The sequence below is a fragment of the Balaenoptera musculus genome, chromosome 12, assembly GCF_009873245.2.
Source record: "Balaenoptera musculus isolate JJ_BM4_2016_0621 chromosome 12, mBalMus1.pri.v3, whole genome shotgun sequence".
In the NCBI taxonomy this organism is placed as follows: domain Eukaryota; kingdom Metazoa; phylum Chordata; class Mammalia; order Artiodactyla; family Balaenopteridae; genus Balaenoptera; species Balaenoptera musculus.
In genome coordinates, this window is record NC_045796.1 from 23,364,866 (window position 1) to 23,388,960 (window position 24,095).

The 24,095-nt window shown below is 32.8% G+C and overlaps 1 pseudogene; it reads left to right on the forward strand.

Annotated features, from left to right (window-relative positions):
• Nucleotides 1-22,583, forward strand: part of LOC118905464 — a 112,844-nt pseudogene extending 90,261 nt beyond the window's left edge.
• Nucleotides 22,584-24,095: the final 1,512 nt, after the last annotated feature.

The window sequence follows — 24,095 nt, forward strand, 5'->3', positions numbered from 1 at the left end:
AGACGTTTTAATAGGAAGGTACTGGTAGTTTATTACGGTTTTAATTTTACTTTAATGATTTCTAATGAAGTTGAGTACTTTTTCATAATTTATTGGCCATTTGCTTACTATCTTTTATGAACTGCATACTCAAATTTCATATATGATAGATATTTCTTTGGGATGAAATATCTTTTCTTATTTATTTTAAAGAGTTCTTCATATGTGTACTGGATGCAATTTTTAAGTTCTACATATTGCAAGCTGGGTTTTGACGAATAGAATTTCTCAAATTTTATTTAGTAAAACTTATTGATATTTTCTGTATGTTTGTGCTTGTGTGTGTATTTTCAAATTTAGATATACAATTCAATTAGAATTTATTTTTGTGCATTTTGTGAGAGAGAAGTGAATTTTCAATTTTTCTTATAAAAAAGGGCTCAGATAACTTTTCTGAAAAGCATTGTGTGATAACTGTATCACGCTTTTTTTTTTTTTTAACTGCATCACTCTTGATTTGTGGTGTGTACCAAGCAGCAGTGGTAAGCAATGACCTCACCACATATGGTCTCTTTGCAACTACTCAACTCTCCCATTGTACTCTGAAAGGAGTCATATATATAACACATAAATAAACAAAAAAATGTGGCTGAGTTTCAGTCAAACGACAGATACTGAAATTTTAATGTTATATAATTTTAATGTACAATGGAATATGATTATTCCTTTTACATGACTGGTATTATTTCTTTCCTTAAATGTCTGATAAAATTCTCCAATGAAGTCATCCAGGCCTGGAAGACTTTGTTATGGGAGGATTTTCAATTATGAAGTCAGGTTATTTGATAGTAATGGGGCCCTTTGGATTATTTATTTATTGCTGCATTATCTTTTGGGAATTTATTTATTTTAGTAGATTTATACATTTAATAAAACTGTTTTATTAAACTGAATAAAATTATAAATTTATTTTTTATTCATTTCAACAAAGTTGTCAAGCATATTTTCATAAAAGTTTTCAAAATATTCCCTTGTTAATATTTCATTGTCTATATGATCTATAGTTATAACTCTTTTTAAAATCCAGATGTTGTTGATTTATCTTCTCTTTTGTGTGTGATCAATTTTATAGATTTTTTTGAAAGAAAAACTTTGTTTTCTTTGATTTCTCTATTGTTTAGTTTCTTTTTTGTTGATTTATGCTTTTTTTCTTTTATTATTCCTTTCTGTCCTTTTACTTTGGTCTTAATTTTCTATTTTGATTTTCTTATTTTGTGTTGAAGCTTATATCATTAATTTTAGATCATCTCTAATGTAATTTATACCACTCAAAGCTACAAATTCCTTTTGAATAACTCTTTGGCAGCATCTCATCAATTTTGATATGTTGTGTTTTTATTTTTATTCAACTCAAAATATTTTATAATTTGCCTACTGATTTATTTCTTGCCCCAAAGGTTATTTAGAGATGTGTTTATGAATATTCCAGATATCATTCTGTTTTAGATTTCTGAAAGCAGCTCTATTATTTTCAGAACTCATACTTTGTATTATTTCATCCTTTGCAATTTATTGTTTTAGACAGAACATGGGCTAAATTGGTTAGTGTTCACAGGTACTTGAAAATAATCTAGCTGTTGCTGTTGTTGGCTGGAGTATTCTATAAATGTCAGTTAGGTCTAATAATGCAATTGTTGTTTCAGAGTCTTCTTTAACTGATCTTTCTACCCACTTGTTCTATCAGTTGCTTCCATTAAAGTGTTAAAATCTTTTACTGTAATTGGGATTTATGCATTCTTCCTTTCTGTTCTGTTAGTTTTTGCTTCATACATATGAAGTTCTGATAAATGCATATACAGTTAGGATCATTAAGACTTTTTGATGAATGGCCCCTTTCATAGGAAATATTGCTCTTTATCACTAGTGATGTTACTTGTTCTGAAGTCTATTATGTCTGTTGTTAATATAGACACTTCAGAATTCTTAATCTTAGTGCTCATATATCTTTTTCAGTTACTTTAATTTTAACTGATTGCTGTGTTTGTATTTAAGGTGCATTTCTTGTAACCAGTATATAGTTGGGTGTTTTAGGCCAGTCTGACAATCTATCTATTTTGATAGTCTCTATCTTTTAATTGGTTGGATTTAAATACATCATATTGCTTTATATATTCTAGATGTCCACTGTGTTCCTTATTCTTTCTTATTGGTTATGCTATATTTTGTATTAATTGAACGTTTGTTATTGTTCCATTTTTATTTCCACTATTAACTTCTTTGTTTTACTTATCATTGGTTAATCTCAGGTTTATATTATGTGCTGTATCAAAGTTTATCTTCAAATTACTATGTAGCACTTCTCCTATAACATGAGATCACTACAGTAGTATAGTTTCATTTCCTTCCTACTATCCTTCATGATACTGCTGTCATACATTAATCTTCTACATGCTTTTGAACATCAAAATATAATGTTATTTTTGCTTGAAAATAAATTATCTCCTATAGAAATTACAAGTGAGAAAACAAAATTGTGTATATTTACTCACATATTCACGATTTTGACCCTCTTTACTCTTTAGTGTAGATACAAGTTTCCATCTGTTATCTTTTCCTTCTGCTGAATAACTTTTTTTTAAAAAAATTATTTATTTATTTTTGGCCGCGTTGGGTCTTCGTTGCTGCATGCAGGTTTTCTCTAGTTGCGGGGAGTGGGGACTACTCTTCGTTGCGGTACGCAGGCTTCTCATTGTGGTGGCTTCTCTTGTTGCGGAGCACAAGCTCTAGGCGCGCGGGCTTCAGTAGTTGTGGCACGTGGGCTCACTAGTTGTGACTTGCAGGCTCTAGAGCACAGCCTCAGTAGTTGTGGTGCACAGGCTTAGTTGCTCTGCGGCATGTGGGATCTTCCTGGACCAGAGCTCGAACCCATGTTCCATGCATTAGCAGGCAAATTCTTAACCACTGCGCCACCAGGGGAGTCCCTGCTGAAGAACATTTAATAGCTCTTTTAGTGTAAAGATATTGCCAATGAATTTTCACAGTTTTTGTTTGCTGGAAAGGAAATTTTTACTGTATCTTCATTTTTGAATGATATTTTCTTTAAAGATGCCATTCCATTGCGTTTTTTGCTTGCACTGTTTCTAATGGGAAGTGTGAAATAATTTTGATCTGTGTCCCTCTGTATGTAATATTCTTTTCTTCATTTAGCTTTTTTTGAGATTTTTCTTATCACGTTTTCAGCAATTGAATTATGATATGCCTGTGTGTGTGTGTGTGTGTGTCGCAGGGGGGTGGGTCTTATTCCTGTGTGGGTGTTTATCTTGTTTGGAACTTACTCAGTTTCTTGAGTCTTTTCATGTATATTTTCTTCAAATTTGAAAAAAAAATTGCCCACTATTTAAAAAAATATTTCTTCCGTCTTCTTTCTTCCTCTTTTCTTTCTAGGACAATAATTATTCATGTTAGACCACTTCTTTCAGACTTTATTATTCTCTTTTATGTTTTATAGATATCTTCTTCTACAATGATTTAATAATTTCAGATATTGTATTTTTGACATGAAATTCCATTTAGTTATTTTTATTTTTTCTACTTCTCTCTTCAATATATGTATGTTTCTTTTTAAATAAGTATATGCAGTTATAATACCCATTTTAACATTCTTGTCTAATAGTTCCATAATTTCTATTATTCAACTTTTTCTGTTGAATATGTTTTTTTCTTTGATTATGGGTTGAATTTACTGCTTGGTTGTATGACTAGTAATTTTTATTTGATGCTGGAGATAGTAGATATTGCAATAAAAATGTCTGGATTTTTATGTCTTTTAACAACAATTTTGTTTTGAAACACGTATGTGGGTCAGTACAATGCCTTTGAGTCATGTTTTATGCTACATAAGGGCAGATTTTGGCTACTTTTCAGTTTCTACTATGGCCAGATTCCTGTGGGATCTATACTGAATGATCATATCATTACATGTTGCTGGTTTATTTTACATTTATTTTCGTAAGTGAGATTCTTATACTTCTTATACTGGGATGGTACTTTGATTGTCCCATATACAGTCATGTCTATGAAGTATTTCTGTATTTCCATAGTTTGAAAATAGTTGTTTTCATTTTCTCTTCTTTGAGTACTTGGCAACAACTGCCTATGAAATTTACAGTACTAAAATTTGTATAAATGAATTTTCAACTTCTCTTTCAATTTGTTTAATGGTTTCATTATTATTCCTGTTGTATTCCATTTTTATTAATAGACATACAGACAAATCCACAGTTATATTTGGAGACATCACGTACATATGTGTTTCTACTCTTTAGACTCTACTGTTTCATTGTACACCTTCTTGTCAGCGTCATACTCTCTTGATTACTATAGCTGTAATCCATGACTTGAAATCATATAGCATGAGTTTTCTAACTATATATTTTTATGATTGTATTTTGAAAATTCTAAATTTTAGTTTTAATTTTTGTGCTATGTGCAAAGTAAGATACTATTACTGGACAATAAATTGATTAATGAAAACTGTAAATTGAAAATCTTAGGAGAGTCACTACAATTTTTTAAATAGGTATGAATAATAGTCCAGTTATGGAAAAATAAATAAAAAATACACAATGAGTACAAAGGTAGGAATAAAACAAGAAAAAAGGAAGAAAATTATGGAAAATATTAGAAAACAACTAGCAAGATAGTAGATTTTAATCTAGCCATATGAGACTATTTTACATGTACATGGTCTAAAGACACCAATTAAAAGACAAAGAATGCCAAATGTAATATGAAATTCATACTTAGGTGTATGCAGTCAACAGAAAAGCCTCTCAAAATATAAAGATACAGAAATGTTAAAAGCAAAAGGATGGAAAAAGAAATGTATGCAAACACTCACCAATTAAATCCAATGTGGCTATATTCATATCATACCAAGCAGAGTTTAGAACAAGGACTAGAACCAGGGATAAAGAGGGACATTACTTAATGATGCTGGGGTTGATTTTTTGACAAGAGACAGCAATCCTAAATGTCTATATACCTAACAAAATACATGAATCAAAACCTGATGAATCAAAACCACTGTTATAGTTGGAGACTTCAAAACTCTTCCATCAACAATTTGCCAATCTCAGGGTTGTGGACCTCGAGTTCTTCCACTGGGCCTGTCTTTGCCTCTGTTGAAATAAAGAACCCAATCCTCAGGGTTATAGGAAACAAGCAAATGAAGAATCATGGCACCACTATGGCACAGTCAAAGGGTTAATTCAAACCTGACTTAAGTTTGGGGTCTTCAAACACCATAAAGCAACCATTGCCATAGGGGAGGTCCTTTACTCTGAGGATACATATTTGAGGCTGTCTGGAGCAACAAATTTATGAATATTAGAATGATACAACCCTTCCTCACCCAAGTATATTCAGTGAGCAAAAAGAAGAAGAAAAAAGAATGAAAGTAAGAAAGAGAACTGTATTCAAGAAGAGAAAACAAACAATTAAATTGGAAAATACCTCCACAATTTAACCCAATTGGAAAGCCAAAATTTGCTAAAATAATTTATACACAAAGATAAAAAGGTATTGATTGGCTTTTGGACTGCTACAGTATAGGTTCTAAATTAACTTTAACATCTACTGAAATGCAGTAACTGTCTAACCTTCATGGCCTTAATCAAGAGTAGAACGCAAATTACAGTTACATCTGTTGATTTCACTAAATTTAAACAAGGTACCCACAATAATCTTGGGGGGGTTACTGAATATAAAATGGAAGACAAATATATATGCCTTACCTTAACCATCAGAAGTATTACCCTGCCATGGTCATAGAACCCATTGCCTTAATTTTAGGACATTCTCAAAGTGGGCATGGATGCTCTGACACATTAAGTAACAAAGTAAAATTAAGTCTTTTGGCACTTACCAATTGTCTTACAAAATGGGACTCTTTGAAGTGCCTCCCCACCCCTGGCCTGCTGCCCTCTGTTAAAATAGTTGATACCGTCCAATATAAATTAAAATAGGGCCTTCGAGGATTGAAAGATATTATATAAAACCTAATTAGTTGAAGGGGTTAATATCCCCACTACTTCACTGCTTTTCTTAACAGTCCCATATGTCCAGCTCTTAAGCCTGGAAAGAATGAAAATTTTTTCCCAGTAAATTACTGCAGCCTTCATGCTGTGGTCCCACCCATTATGACCCCCATATCCAAAGCATTTGAATTTACTGACTTCATCCAATTAACATTCAGTAAATATTTTCTATTATAGATTCGCCTAATATTCTCTGTTCAACGCCTGTTTCAACAGGCTCTCAGCCTATGTTCGTCTTTACCTTTAGAGGCACAATACACCTTTACCTGGCTACTTGTTGGAGTAACTCAACACTTCTTTCATCATACACAATCTTTTCAGGCAACATCTTAACTGCTTTCAACACTCTCCAGGAGCACAAATATGACATTATATTGATATCTTCATCCAAAGAGTTTCATTTGACATACTTATTAAGGGCATACGGATACTTACAAAAGACCTTATAAAAAAGTGGATGGGCCATTGCTCCACAAACAGTGCAAAATCGACCACCTTGGATAAATTACTGAATATTATTTGGTGAACAAAATTTCCTTCCATCCCTGACATTGTCAAGAAACAGCTGTTGACTTGCTCTCAACTTCTTTTAGGCCTTTTTGGGCTCTGAGATGACATATTCCGTGTTTACAAATTTTACTTAAGCCCATCAATGTTCTTACTTGCAAGTCAGCCCATCTTGAATGGATCATCCTCCACCCAAGACTCTAGAATCTTCCTAAATTGCCTTACAAAAGACACTCCCATTAGTGCTCCTGAGACTCCTTCACTGTAGAGGCTTTACCAATCTCCTCTCACGCTTTCTGAAATCTCTAGACCACCCATGATGGCCATACAGTGTTCTTAGGTTTCTGATGCAAGAAACTGCCCTCCTCAGCCCCACCCTGTATGCCATTAGAGCTGTAATTGTTAAACATGTACTGGGATCTCCTGGAAATAGAAGCTTTCACAGGTTTTCAGTCTGTGGCCTTCTGCATTCAGCTGCCAATTATGCTTTAGGTCACAGAAGCAACACCCCCCAAGCTCAGCACAGCTACTGAGGCTTCCTTGCTATAGGATGGAGTCAAACCTGGATCCTCTGGCATATCTCACCTGCAGAAGGAGGTGACTTCTTCTGTGCTTAGTCCCTTGCCAGATATTGTAGTACTGGAGGAGGTCAACTCTCCACTAGGTTCCCTGGCTACTTGGAGAGCCTCTTGAGATGAACTGAGTAGTAACAAAAGGAGTTTAGTTTGTGGACTTTACCAATGGCATTGACGCCATCATACATGATGGAGCTTAGTAGAATGTTGCTGCTTTCCATCCCTTAACTAGATGTCCTGATAAAGGACAAGATCCAGAGTCAGCACAATTGCTCAAACTTCAGGCAGCAATCTTAACAGTGGATCATTTTGCCAAAAAATGGATTTATCTCCACATTTTAACCAACTATCGGTCATTGCCTAAGATTTGCACATTTGGGCAAAAGAACTCTGTGAATCTTTTTCCTCGAAAATACCCAAAATATAAATCAAGATAACACATGTTTCTACATATACCAAGGGCACAATACAAGGCCTCACCATGACACTTCTCCTACCCTTTGGAGGATTTCCAGACGTTACTGATAGTAACCAAGGAAATCATTTCATTTCTCAGAAAACAAGATGCTGGGATCTTGCAGAAAGCATTCGATGGAAAGTTTGTGTCTCTAGTCTCAAGCAGCTGGTTTAATTGAGAAGCAATTAAATGGGCTCCTCAAAGAACTCTTATTTAAGTTACAAAATAGCGAATTGACCCCCCTGCTGGTGTCACTATTGCCACAGGTATTTATTAATATAATTCATGCCCTCTGGTGACTTGCATTCCCTAACCGAATATCACACAGTTCCCTCAATTGCCTTTATTGTCTATAAAGGACTACATCTCTAAAGTTCATGTTTTTGATGATCGTCTCACCATGTTGCCTCCTTCCTCCTGGTTAAGTGCCTAATTCACTTCCTAAGAAGGCAATTCTGCTCCCTAAAAGTCTCAGTTATTACTAAGATTTAAATTGATGTCAAGACATCACATGTCAGTTTGCTATGAGGCCTGAAATTAAGTTTCAGTATTAAGTGCTGTCTTGTTATCTGATAAAATCAGATGGTCTAACTGCAGGTCACTCTACGTACTTTGCTCCCATGTGTAAGATCTTCCAGCTAAATGTTTCCTTATTATTGGGACTGGGCATAGTGCCTGCTTATCTCTGAGTGGCAGGCTTCAGTTCCTTGCCAGTCCATGGAATTATTCAAACAAGCCAACATGTCTTCCTGTGGTAACCAGGGGTCACCTCATCCTCTTGTTACTACAAAGCCTGCTTCCCATAATTTCTCTTGTTCACTCTGTTCCCAAGTGCAATCCTTATGTGGCCCTACATTGTGTGGTGTGTTCCACCCCTTGGTTGTGAGTATATGTGACTAAAATATTGTTGATCTCATCTGTCTAGGGTTGGGTGTCATGTGCTTGGCCATCCCCATAACTGTAGGATGGGAAAACTTCCCTCACCAATGTGGTAAAGAGTAGGAAATCAAAACAGGGTCTACGAACTGCATTCCCTCCTCTCCCTTTCTTTCTGTGTGAAGAAATGTGTTTTTGGCCAACCTAAAGTGTTCTGGGTAGAATTGTGTCCACCTCCCAAAAAGATATGTTGAAGCCCTAACTCCTACTACATCAGAATGCAATCTTATCTAGAAATAGGGTCGTTGAACATATAATTACTTAAGTTAAGATGAGGTCATGCTGGTATAGGGTGGGCTGCTAACCCAATATGACTGGTATCCTTATAAGAAGATGAACATCTGAAGACCCAGAGATACATAGGGAGAATGCCATGTGACAATGAATGTGGAGATTGGAGTTGTGCAAGTTGCAAGCCAAGGGATGCCAAAGACAGTGGGCAGACCAGCAGAAGCTACGAAGAAGCAAGGAAGCGTTCCTCTCCACTACAGTTTTAGGGGGAGTATGATCCTGCCAACACCTTGATTTTGGACTTCTAGCCTCCAGAACTGTGAGACAATAAATTTCTCTTGTTTTAAGCCACCCAGTGTGTGCTACTTTGTTATGTCATCCCTAAAAAATGAATATACTGGGTTTTGCTATTAATCTGGTGCCGTCTGGGCATTTTCTAACAGATCTTCAAAAGTATTTCTTGGATTAATATGGTTAACTGCTTAATATGTCCTAGTTTACTCTATAATATAGGTGTTTTATTCATTTCATGTATACTGTTTTATACTTATTTTGAGCTTGATAGATGTTTGAGGATAGTCAGACTTTTGAGGCATTTTACTTTTTGCCCGAGAGTATTATTTTATTAAATTACATCATCTGCAATGTACAACTTCCTCAATTCTGACTTTTTAAAATGAGTTAATTTTTTGTTTGTGTCATTTGTTTTTAATAATCTCTTTTCAAGGATTCTGACTCTTGCATATCATATATTTTATTGCCTTGTCATAAATAAAAAATAGCATAAATTCTTGAACCTCTGAAACTTCCTCTCAGAGATATGTACCTTTTTTTCTTTTTTTCCTGGCATTTATTATTATGAATAAATCTAAGGTCAACAGATTTGTGTGTAACCATGAATCTTCCCTGAATTGATGCTTATAGACATGCAAGATTAGGAATTTAGTTAATGCAGAAAATGATTACTTATGTTACTATTATTCTCTATGAATTTATTTTATTCATCAGAAATACCAATAATTCATAATTCAAATTCATATTACCTCTCCTACATTTGAATAAGTTTCTTCACGTTTTTGACCTTGTCTTTGTAATCTGAAAGCCTTCCTGATTTTGGCCTTTTACATAATAATGGTATTTTTAAAAATGATGATTATATATTTTTGAATCTAATATGACTTGAAGAATCTCATTGTTTTCTTTATTTTCATTGCTTGAGTCTTGAAACATCCCTATTTTTGCCTACCGCTTCTCATCAGCTCTCTTTTTATCTTTGTTTGAATGGCTTTATTATTGTGTTCTAGTCTTTCACCATTGGTTTTATAGATTTCATGCTTTCTTGAATTCTGTTGTGAATTAGAACAAATACTTCCTAAATATGTCTGTCGTACATTTTCTGAAACCACATTTTTCCTACCATCACCAAGGCCGTGTTCTTATTATTTTAAAAATATTTATTTATCCTTGAATAATAAGATATTTGCTCAGTCCTGATATGTATTTTCATCTCTTCAATGCTACGTATTGTTCTTGATATTTTAGAATACTCCAGGGAACTTGTATTCATGTGGAAAGGAATATTCAACACATTTTTATTGGTGATTTGTTTAATACTCCACTTATGAGGTATCATTAGTTTTTTTTTTTTTTTTTGGCCACACCTTGCAGCTTGCAGGATGTTAGTTCTCCAACCAGGGATTGAAGCCGGGCCCTCAGCAGGGAAAGCACAGAGTCCTAACTACTGGACTGCCAGGGAATTCCCTAGATATCATTCTATCGAAACTTTTTTCTAAAATGTAATACTAATCACAGAGCTGGAACTATAGTAGCTTCAACTTTTTATAAATGAATTATCTCAAATATTGAAACATTGATCAAAAATTCATTTAATATAATTTCCAAAATCTGATAAAACCATAAGTTTTAATGCCAAACCATAATTTTTCATATTCAAATATTTTAAATATTACAAAATATTGTAAAATATGCAAATGAATACATTGATAACAAAATGTTACTTTATTTATACATATTGTTTTTTAAATACAAATATCATATGTTTAATTCATTTTTTGAAATTAGCTTTGTACTGTTTATAATACTCTTTCTGGGATTAAAGAAAGAAAACACTGTTTTAGAATATTAGAATTTGCAGATTTTGTTTCGAGACATAAGACTTGATAATACTATCTATGTGATTCAAACCAGAGACAACAGACGGCATCTTTTCATGTATTATGTTAATATTATACCCTTTACCTTGATTTAATTTCTTAAATCTAGTTTTTTAAGTCTGCTTTGGCCAGAGTAAAACTTAGCGCATCATCATGTTATTATCACATATTGACCTGTCCTGTTAGCATTTTGAAATCCCATGTAATGAGGAGATACATTGATTGACACTAAAGTATTTTTGTTTTACTATCAGGAGAGGGCATGCATAACTACAATCCCAGTCTGCTCAGACTATCACAGTTCTTCCTGCCATTGCTTCATATCCGCATATACAAAGCCCACATCCATCCATTTCAGCCCCTACCTATATTGCATTTCTAAAAATTTTATCTCCAAAATATACAATATCTACCCATGCTCTGACTCCAAAAAATTAGTAAATGCCATTCTCTGTGTTTAATTATGGTATAAAGAAACTGCACAAACCATAATATTAGACCTATAGCCTCAAACCGTGCAAAAGTATGGGATTTATTTATTTATTTATTTTTTGCATTATGGTGGCTTATTTTGAAATCGTATTTAAGAACAAGTACTGATTAAGGCTCTAAGACCCTTAGTTCATAATAAATATGTGAGCTAATTGAAATGAGTAATTTCCACAAAAATATTGTGTTACTATAATGTAAAAATACTTTCCTTATACCTGTTGGGGATATTCATGGAAATACAATGATAATATAAGCTAAGTGCTGCTAATTAACTACATGTTATTCACATCTGGGGTATTGCATATTAATTAAGGTCAAAAATCCAATATTTCATTTCTGAATATTTTCCTGACTAGATGAGTCAGAGACTTCTTCTAGAATTCCCATATTGGAAATCACTTTTCTTGATGAATGCCAAAATACTAAGATACTCCCCTTCTCATTAGTGGACTGCTTTTCTCTCAAAAGAAAGTCTAGAGGGGCACTGTTTACCTTCTCCATACAGGTTCTCCATTCCAACACAAAGTTATGTTTATATTTATTTTAATTTATTTTGTAATATGTACGGTCAGCACGAATCATTTGTCAATTCCACCGACTTTCCATCGTCCTTTCAAAGTAATTTATATATTCTCATTCCTGTATTTGCTAAAGAACATAGCTCAGTAAATTTTAGTTAAACAATATCAGCACTTGTCAGAAAAGTTTTAACATTTTAAAATTAAAATTAGATTAAAATTTATATTTTCTAATGGTTGTCTATTTATATCCCTTAACTCTATGAAATAATAAACAGGGTTGGTTTTGTCAGTAGTTTCATAATAACAATGGATTAAGTTTATGATTGACCAGGGAGAGTAAATAGCGCATTCTACCGTTTTTAATGTGAGTACTCCTAGTGATCACAGAGAGAAATTTTATATTTCTACAAGCTTAAGCTACTTGCCAGGACTGATGATGTGGTGTTAACATGCACGTACACACCCATACACATACTTGCACACACAAACACCACACCTTTATAACATTTGCCTTCAAAATAGCATACAATTCAGTAATACTTTCGTTTAATATTAATTAGCACATAGTCATTCTTTGGTTTTTTAAAAGAAAAAAAATTCTACTTTGTACAAATGAATTTCACTTGCACTGCTATGTCAGTATATATGGAAGAATAAACAAGCAAACAAAATAGGGAAAAAAACACAACTGTCAAAACCAGCTGTTCAGCCAACATATTCTGGCAAATCTGAAGAATATTTATAGTTTCTTTATTAATAGATCCAGGTCAGAAGTAACCTAGATATCTGAGGGATTTCATTTGGTTGTGACTGTGCTCAAACTGCTTAGTACTTTATAGACATTCTGCTAGGAAAATATTTACGTTTTCAGAAGCTTCCTAGGGAAATTTTTACACATTTACTTTTCCTTTTGTTAGCAGATTCTCATCTGTCTATAGTCGGACTTCAGTGAATAAATGATAACATTATTTCATGCCTAATAGAATTCACAAAAGATTTAGGGATTTTTTATAAACCTTACTTTCTTTCAAAACAAGTGTTTCAGTTGAGTAAGTCTTTAGAAAATTGCACTACAAATGTATTTGTTAGTTATATTGTCATCCATTAGTCTATAAATATTAAAAATAAAGTCAACTGCAAAGACTCTTGAATAATAATATATTTGGATAAGGTTGACTTGTTTTAACTGATTTTTTTCCATATGAAAAGGAAAAGCATTTTCAGCAAAACAGCCAGACACAAGATGTTCCTCCAGTGCTGGCTAATCATTCAATCTAGTAGCAGAAATTGCATGGACCATCAGAGGTTCTTTTTATATCTGAGAAAGTGAAATATATAAACTAAGACGAATTTTCAAGATGAACAAACACAAAGGGCACATCACCTATCAGAGAATTTCAAAACTGAATTGGCTGAGAAAATAGCTGCTGCTTATTTGTAGTCCATTTTATTTTTCATCTAGAAACATCTTCACATGGAAGTCAGGTAAAGGGAAGATTCAGGGACTTATTTTTACTTTGCTGTCAGATTTCTTCAATGCCAGATTTTATTTTATTTTTTAAATTAATTTTTATTGAGTATAGTTGATTTACAATGTTGTGTTAGTTTTTGCTGTACAGCAAAGTGAATCAGTTATACATACACATATATCTACTCTTTTTAAGATTCTTTTCCCATATAGGTCATTACAGAGTATTGAGTAGTGTTCCCTGTGCTATACAGTAGGTTCTTATTAGTTACCTATTTTATATATAATAGTGTATATATGTCAATCCCAATCTCCCAATTTATCCCTCCCCTCCATTCCCCCCTTGGTAACTGTAAGTTTGTTATCTACATCTGTGACTCTATTTATGTTTCGTAAATAAGTTCATTTGTACCATTTTTTTAGATTCCACATACAAGTGATATCATGTTATATTTGTCTTTCTCTGTCTGACAAATATTATAGCAAACATAAACAAGGTAAGTAAATTTTCTATCTACTGTGTGTAGTAATAGTGTTGGCTGTTAATGATTTTGTTTTTTTAAGAGACATTTTATTAATTAATTAATTAATTTATTTTTGGTTGTGTTGGGTCTTCGTTTCTGTGCGAGGGCTTTCTCTGGTTGTGGCAAGCGGGGGCCACTCTTCATCGCCGTGCGCGGGCCTCTTACTATCGCGGCCTCTCTTGTTGCGGAGCGCAGGCTCAGTAGTTGTGGCTCACGGGCCCAGTTGCTCCGTGGCATGTGGGATCTTCCCAGACCAGGGCTTGAACCCGTGTCCCCTGCATTAGCAGGCAGATTCTCAACCACTGCGCCACCAGGGAAGCCCCCAATGATTTTTTTTATACAGAAGCCACTCAATTTGTTTTAGAATAAACTGCTTATAATGACATTCAGGATATTAATTTAAAAAATTCTCACAATGTATTTTGAGTACTCTGTTGCTACAAGGGAAAGGAGGCTTTAGAATGCACTTTGCAGAAACTGAAGCAGTTGGATTCCTCTGATATTGAGGAAAGAAGAAAGCAAGATAAATAAAGAAAAAAAATCCAATAACAACATACTGACATGAAGAGTTATTAAAATGTAGAATCTCAACTCAGGCTTTCCATAGTGCTGTTTACTGTTATCCCCTGTGGTCTGACTAAAATATAAAAAGTTGAAAAAAGGAAGAAATGTGACCCAGGCTGTGTATTTTATTTTATTGACTCCATTAAGACATTGACATTACATCATTTTCTAAAAACATAGTTTAATAAATGTTTCTAAAATTTTAGTTTAAATTTAAAAATTCTTAAAATTAAAAATACTATTAAACTATCTATGTCTTTGTATTTAAAGTGAGTTTCTTTTAGAGAACGTATAGTTTGGTCTCACAGTCCTAATCTTTTAAGTGATATCTTTGTATCATTCACATTTCAAGTGATTATTTATATGGTTGGATTAAAATCATATTGCTTGCTGGTTTTTGTTGTTGTTGTTGTTGTTCCATTTGCTCCAATTCTTTTTTTTTTTCCTGGACTTTTCCTATAAGTAGAATCATACAATATATGTTCATTTCTGACTGGTTTCTTTCAACTAATATCAGGTTCATCCATACTGTAGCATGTATAAGTACTTCATTCCTTATTATTGCTGAATATTATTCAATGTTATGGGTATATTTTATTTATCTATTCATCAGTTGATGGATATTTGGCTTGTTTCCACATTTATGGTATTATGCAGAATGCTACTCTGAATATTTACGTATTTTTACACGGGCATATGTTTTCTATTCTCTTGGAATAGCATTGCTGGTTGTATGGTAACTCTATGTTTAACTTTTTGAGGAACTCCCAAGCTGTTTTCCAAAGGAGCTGAACCACTTTATATACTCAGCAGCAATTTATGAGGACTCCAGTTTCTCTACATCTTCACCAACACTTGTTATTGCTCATCTTTACTTTATTATAACCATTCTAGTGAGTGTGAAATGGTATCTCATTGTGGTTTTTGACTTACACTTCTCTAATGTCTAATGATGCTGAGCATCTTGTGCTTATTGGCTGTTTGTATATCTTCTTTCAAGAAATCTCTATCCAAATCTATTGCTCATTTTAAATTAGTTTATTTGTCTGATTATTGTTGAATTGTAAGAGTTCTTTATGCTGGAAGCAAGTCCCTTATATATATCATTGGAAAATATCTTCTTTCAACTATTGGGGTGTTTCTTCACTTTATTGTGTTTATAGAAGTTTTAAAATTTGATGAAGTCCAGTTTATCTCCTTTTTTCCCTTTTGTCACTTGTGGTTTTGGTTTCATATATAATATTAGCCATTGCCTAATCCAAGGCCATTGAGAGTTACTCTTTTGTTTTCTTCTGAGAATTTTCTAGTTTTAGCTCTTACATTTAGGTCTCATTAAGCTAATTTTTGTGTATGGTATGAGGTATAAGACGTGAGGTCTTTGCATGTGGATATTGTGTTGTATGAGCACCATTTGTTGAAAATATTATTTTTCCCCATTGAATTATCTTGGCACCTTTGTCAAAATTTAATTGACCAAGGGGGGAAAACTGCGGTGAGGTTGGGATGGTGGTGTGCTGAATTGGGCGATTGGGATTGACATGTATACACTGATGTGTATAAAATTGATGCCTGATAAAAAAAAAAAAAAAAAAAAAAAAAAAAATTTAATTGACCATGAACGTAAGGGTTTTTTTTATAGACTTTAAAATCTTTTTCATTGATCTATATGTCTACTCTTATGTCAGTACCACACTCCCATAATTACTGTAGCTTTGTAGTAACATGTACTGTTCTTCTTTTCTCCTCCTCCTCCTCCTCTCCCTCCTCCCCTCTCTCTCCTTCGGCTTTCAGTTAAGGTATTTTTCATGGGAAAAATCTGCTTATAGCTCAGACAGTCATCTCTCAACTCAGCCACCTGTTTGATGGCTCTACTTTATGAGTAATAAAATGGCATAAATTATTTTGATTCTTTTTTTTCTTTATTCTTTAGGCATATCAAGTCCAATTTTGTGACCCTCATTCAACAACTTTGCAGGATATTTAGTTATTTAATTTTGCTGTTAAGATTACTCTTAGCTAGTTCTAAGTGTATGGAAATTTTATATTAAAATAATTTAATATTTAAAATTTGTGCATATGTTATACAAGCCTTTGGTTTTTAAAATATACTTTTATCTTATAAACATGATTTAGTAATTAAATTCAAATTAATTTTATGGCTTCATGAATGATACTAACTCTTACTGATATTAATTCAACTAGAGAATGAACAGCATAGAAATGAACACACTATAAGTTACAAAAATGAACATTATCGTCTATTATGCAGCAGGAGAGGAACAACTGCTTATTGATTAGAAGAGATCTTTCTGGAATACACATATCAGTTATGAAAGCTGCTTACCTTGTAACTGTATATCCATCAATCCATTCATTCAAATCAATAAGCAAGCACTGACTGGTCATTGTTCTAGACATGGGATATATATCCAATATTTCTGGCTAGAAAGTACTTATAGTATGATATAGACATAAACAATTAAATAGGAGCTGTTCATGGTGACAAGTACTAAGATATAGACAAACAGAGAGAAGAGGCTCCTATACCAGATTTGAGAGTCATTAAAGGCTAGAAGAAGTAAAGTTTAAGTTAACGCATGAAAGATAAGTAGGGCTAGCATGATGAAACCTGGTGACTATTACTGCTGCCAAGTGAACTTTACATTTTCTGTCTTGCTTCACTAAAAATTTGTTTCTAATTATATTTTAATACTACCCCCAAACACAGAAGTATTTGTGAAACTACAAGTTATGAAAAAAGTAAAGACGTTAAGCTGAAGACATTTTAAATATTAAGCCAATGTTATTAACTGTGGATATGTGTTGAAGAGATCACAGACATCGTAACCTCTCATTGTGAAAATTTCTTAGTCTAACTGCAATCTTACAGTCCGACTTAACTGAACACCTCCCTTCATTGTTTGAGAGCAGAATCTGATACATATTTCTTAGAAGAAAATTATTACTGTAAAAATCTGATATTTTTATTAAAAAATTGACACCCAGAAGAAAACTCATCATTCTTTCCTCCCAATAACAGCATTTTTGTTATACAAAATGAGGTTGCACTGTCATTAGGAGGAAAACAGTATCATAGCACTTGCTACTGTGTTTATTCCACTATAAGCACCACTACTAGAGAAAAATCAACTACTTTTAGGCAAGAAAAATACTATGCTTGAAAATAAATTTGTATACAGATTCTGAGTTAAATATTATGTTTCAGTGAGATTAGCAAGCACCAAATAGCAACAATGAAGAAAAAGCCACTGAAATTCTTAAGAGCAAATAATCTGCCATTCTCTCCTTCTGTATCTGAATCTTATCTGCTCAAGCTATCAGGAAGAAGCTGTCATTCAGCTCTATTGCTGAAATGAAGGAGTAGATGGTACAGTTTAATTTCATTATGGAAATTGATTTGCATCCTTTATATTTCTTGATTGAAATCTTTCCAGGTAATGGCATTGAAGAAGACTCATAAAACTGCCATGACTGGGGTAATGACTATTATTATGATCAAATTTAATAAAAAAAAAACTTCCCTACAATATGGGAACTATGAATAATTCATATAAACTGTTGCTTAAAATGTGATAGAGAGGAAAAGACTAGTAGAAAAAAATCTTAATGTATCCAGACAGGGATGATAACTGGTTTTTGCAAATAATGAATACTTCATGTACAAATGAAGACTAACAAGGCTAGAGGAGAGGACTCCACACAGAGGAAATAATTCCATGTATCTGATTTTTGTGAGATAAGAAGGATGGATGGATTTTTTTAAAAGAACTGTCACAAAAAGCATATTCTAAAAATTAGATTTTGGAACATCACAATGCTTCTTTTAAATAAGCAATAACTTGAGGAATATTTAAGATAAGTCTGTTTTCATATGTTTGTGAATGATCTATGCAAAAATGAACATTGATCCCGGTGCTCAAATTTAGCATTTTCCTGTATATTATTATTTAACGGTCACAGTGGCCTAGAAATCCAAGTTAACCCTAAAGAATTTGCATAAAATCAATATCAAAACAATATTTGTTTCAAAAAAGAAGTTTAAAAATGGTTGTTTGTACTTATTTGATATATAGAATTTTTACATGCATAAGTATATCTCTAGCTATAATCAGTTTTTTTATTTGAGTTTTGTTTCAGTTTACTTTTATTTCTTTTAACTCTGTTAATTTCTCTGCTTCCTGCTTTTATTGGCTACCATCTGGTGGAAAAAATTGTAATAGCAGAGCAAGGTTAAAAGATATGCAATAAGACAAAGGTTTTAATTGTAAATATGATTGCCACGTAATACTGCTGACATAGGTAGCAAGCTTGATAATACAATTTTGTTCTTATCATACTCAGTTCCATTATGATTATGACTATTCAACTCTTAAATAATTTGGAAATTTATATTTTATGGTTTATGTATAAAATAACTATCATATTTTAATGAGTTCCATGAAGGTAGGGACCAATTTGTTGTGATTATTGCAATGTAACCAGGAAGTCCTTGTTGACCTTGACAGACTTATTTTACACATATTATTTCAGCATAATTATTATTAGTGCCCACTTTGACTCTCAAACTATACTGCTTTAGAAAATAAAATACATCATTATTCTGTTTATAATCAGCAATTAACGTGGTACCTGTGGATACACTGTGCATTAAATATTTTTAATTTTTTCAGTATTTAAGGGTTTTTTTCTACTTATGTTAGATAATTTAGGCATGGATTCTCTTATTTTAGAATTTCTTCATGAAGACAACATTAAGAATTTAAACCTTCAATTCTGAATAAAAAATGTAATAGTTGACTTCATGTCTTATTATTTTGGAAGTATATTGCATAGACTATAGCTTATAACACCTACAAGTTTTTCTTAAGCAGATAATAATAAAATGTGGAATACAAACATGTGTTCTTTGTTGATTACCTCATGATGTCTCAATAGTCATCTCCCTGCACTTGTTAGTAAATGTGCTCAGAGAATGATTTGACAGATACAGTGCATTGTGAAATACATCTTACCAGTTGAAGGAAAAAATTGATATAGTTACATTCACATGTATGCAGGTAAGCTGTGTATATCACCTGGCAGAATAATTATATTGTCATTTTATTAACTAATACATTCTCACTATTTTGCACAGAGCATTCCTAAAGATTAATCTCTTAAAGGGTTTATAAATCTCAAAATTTATTTTTATTTATACTCTTTAAGTTATAAATTTTAATCTTTAAAAATTCCAAATATGTTATTATTTCTATGTAATTTTTTTGTTAACATATTTTAATGACCCCAGAAATCACATAGTCAACCTTCTTGATTAAAAGCAGCAGAGGTTATATTCTAATCTGATGCATGCTTATTCCTTTATAAGTTACAGTAATTATCTTCAAAATACTTTAATGTGACAACAGAAATTAACACAGTATTAAAATTTGTTGCAACTAATTGAATTAACTATATACCTAAGTCATAAATTTGTTGCTCAAACTGGGTTAATCATTTTCCATTTCTCTTTAAGTAATTTGTTACCCTGGCTATTAAAAAAGAAATTTTACGAGACAACTGGAGAAATCAGAAAACTCATTGGATAGCTGATGATAATAAGGAACTTTTTATGATAGTTGATGATATTATGATCATGTTTTTGAAAGATTGCTTATTTTTAGAGGTACGTATGAAATATATAAGGAAGAATGAAATAATCTCTTGGTTTTGCTCCTTAAACAATGTGAAATGGGGTTAACTAGTGGGGATAAAGATAAAATAAAATTGGTCATAAATTTTTATTCATTGAAGTTGAATGATGGGTACAGGGTTACACTACTATTCTCTCTCTCTCTCTCTATGTATGTGTGTATATATATACACATATATATGTATGTATATTCATATTTGTATATATACAATTATATATATAATTATATGTCTTTCTTGGATATTTTTAATGTACGCACACTTCTTTTAGCTTTTCTCCTGAGTGATAAATGATTTTCTTTCATGTAAAATATCTTAGGCTTACAGTAGGCTTAGTAATATTCTGTATTGAGATAAGGATGCTTCTTTCTTTGAGTTATAATATTTTTATGTTTCAGTGTTATTTATTCAAACACATGAAAAGAAGGAATTTATAAAGTGCATTCTGTGTAAAATAATGACTTATATAATTTTGTTCCAATGGTTTATGGATGAAACCTTTGAATGACAAAATATTTCCTTCACCGGATCATGTATATTTACACAGAAAACTCTGCTTAGTTGTTTCAAGTATTACCTCTAAAATATATCCTGTATCTATTCATTTCAATACTGTATATACTGTTTTGGTTCAAGTTTAAAAAGAAATGATGAATTAGATAAAATATAGAGTGATAATGAAAGTTGTGGTAAACATGGTTTTGATTAGGCTCACTTTTAAACTTTAGCAGTTTAATCACTTATGCATAAAGTGTGTGTTGCATTAAACATCCTTGCTATAATCAGTTTCTATGACAACCAAGAAGCTGGCAGATTATATTGATTCATGCAGGATGGTTTCCAAGGTTGTAACCAATTTATTAGACGTAATTATTGTATTAGAATGACTGGCAATGATAACTCTAATATAAGTGGTAACATTTCACTATTTAAATTATTCTTACACTTCATGGGATACTTATATGCTTAAAAAATCCTTATGCTAATAATTGGAGAAGGCAAAATTGAAGAGCGACTCTAAAGTACATGTTAAGCTAATGAAACTAGAAAAATATAACAATTATGATTTAAGTTTAAAGAAACAGATTGGTTTTTATTTGATATTAGGAGGGTGGAAATAAATATTTACCCATGAATCTATAATGAAAAATCATCTCAGGACCTTTCAAATGACGATAAATCTTAAAATCAATAAGCCGTGTGTCTTATTTCAGGCTGCTATAACAAAATACCACATACATTATTTCTCACAGTTTTAGAGGCTGGAAGTCTGAGATTAGGGCCCCAGCACAGTTGGCTGAAGACCTTCTTCCAGGTCAGAAGGGGTGAGATAACTCTGTGGTGTCTTTTTTATAAGAGTACTAACCCCATTCACAAGGGCTATTCCTTTATGACCTCAGCAATTCATAAAGGCCCTACCTCCTACTACCATCACATCGTGTACTAAGAGTTCAACATACAAATTTCAAGGGGGACACAAACATTCAGGCCACAGCAACATGTTACCATAATCTTTATCATTTCCTCAAAACAAGTATCCTTTCTGTCCTAAATTGCTTTTCACTTAAAATTTTTTTTTTTGGAAGTTACAAGGAAATGATGGAATGATGGTTCTTTACCCATTGTATACAAGGGCTCTAAAAATATCTAAGTAGTTTCCTTTTTCAGAGGTTATGGTTTGGGTTTGAGGAACTTTTCATTGCCTGTATAAATTGCAAAATAAAATAGTAGTATAGACCTTTGGCTCTCAGAGCAGCACCATTGTCATTGGCAAGAACAAGCATCTTACAAAAAGGCAGCAAAGAAGGAGCCAAGAAGAAAGTAGTTGATCCACTTTCTAAAACATACTGATATGATGTAAAAGCACTAATTACCTATGTTCAATGTGAGTAATGTTGGAAAAACTTTAGTCTCAAGGACTCAAGGAACCAAAATTGCATCTGATGACCTCAAGGGTAGTGTTTTTGAAGTGAACCTTGCTGAGTTTCAGAATGATGAATCTGCACCTAGAAAATTCAGGCTAATTACTGAGGATATTCTGGGCAAAAACTGCCTGACCAACTTCTATAACATGAATCTTACCAGTGACAAAATGTTCTCTATGATCTAAAAATGGCAGACCATGATTGAAGTTTATATTGAGATCAAGAGTACTGATGGTTATTTAATTCATCTTGTCTCTGTCGGTTTTACTAAAAAAAAACATATAACAACTAGATTCAGAAGACGTCTTAAGCTCAGGACCACAGCTCCCCAAAATCCGGAAGAAGATTATGGAAATCATGACCCAAAAGTTGTAGACAAATGACTTGAAAGAAGTCATTTCCTACAAGGAATGCGGTTACTAACAGGCCGCAGACTGGTACCAGTCCGAAGCAGGGGGTGGGGGGGTGTGGGTTGATGACCTCTGCTTTAGTTCATGCTCTTTCCCATACAATTTAGAATCAGCTTGTCAAGAAATTCCTCCCTACCTAGTGAGACCTTCTCCTATATTGACCCCTAAAAATTCTACAGCTTTTCATTTTACATTTTTAAACTATCTCTAATTTTTTATTTATGGTGAGAAAGTAAATTAACTTTGTTTTCTTGCAGTTCAAATGTGTGTGTATGTGTGCCCATGTGCTTTGTGTGTGTGCATACATATTTTGGGGGCTTCTTTATGTTCTCATTGTCAATAAGGCTATGCTATTCTTTAGGTCAGTGGTCCCCAACTGTTTGGCACCAGGGACCAGTTTCGTGGAAGACAGTTTTTCCACGGACAGGGGCGGGGGCAGGCGGTAACACGAGCAATGAGGAGCAATGGGCAGCAGCCTGGGGGTTGGGGACCCCTGCTTTAGGTTGTGCTCTTTCCCGTACAATTTAGAATCAGGTTGTCAATTTCCATAAAATATCTTTTGAAATTTGCATTAGAATTACATTTATTCCATAGCCCTATTTACATCTTTATGATCCATCTCTACATTTATTTAGTTATTTTAAAATCTTTCAGTATAATGCTATAAACATTTTACTGAAAGTTCTGTAACAACTTTTGTTGGATTTATTCCTGATCATTTTATAGTTTAAATCCTATTAATGGTACATAACTGTGAAATTATATTTTATGTTGTTGCTCTTTGTAAAAATGTAATTGATTTTCATAGAGTGTGATGTCTGCAATCTAAATAAACTTACTGAATTTTGTGTTAGCTGTAGTTTCTTTAGAGTTTTCTAGGTTGACATTTATATGCTCCATAAATAACTTAATAGTGGTGATAGTGAGCTACTTTGCTTTGTTCTTGATCTTGAAGGAAATCATTATAACATTTTATCATTGTATAATATCTGATGTAATTTGTTGGTGAATATCTTTTAATGTTTTAAGAAAATGTCCTTCTGTTCATAGTTAGCTAAGAATTTTTTCCACGAGCTTATGTTGTACTTCTTGGAATACTGATTTTTCTGCCTCTATTGAAATGAATATATGATATTTTCCTTCAATAAGGTGAATTATTTTAACTGTTTCTAATATTTAGTCAATCTTGCATTCCTGGGGTAAACTCCCCTTGATGATGGTAAATTATATTTTTTATATATTCCTGGGTTTGGTTAATAAATATTTGTTTAGGATTTTTTATCCTTGTTTATGAGTAAGATGGGGCTAGTAATTTTTTTTTCTGATACTGACCTAGCAGATTTTAGTACTAATGTTATATTGACCTTACAAAATTAGCTGATGACTATTTCCTTTCTTTCATTGTCTGGAAAAAAATTAAAATAATGGAATTATTTGTTCCTTTAGGGTTTAATAAAGTTTGCACATAGAACCATCTAAGATTGCTGTTGATCTGTATCAGAAGATTTTAAAACACATACTTATT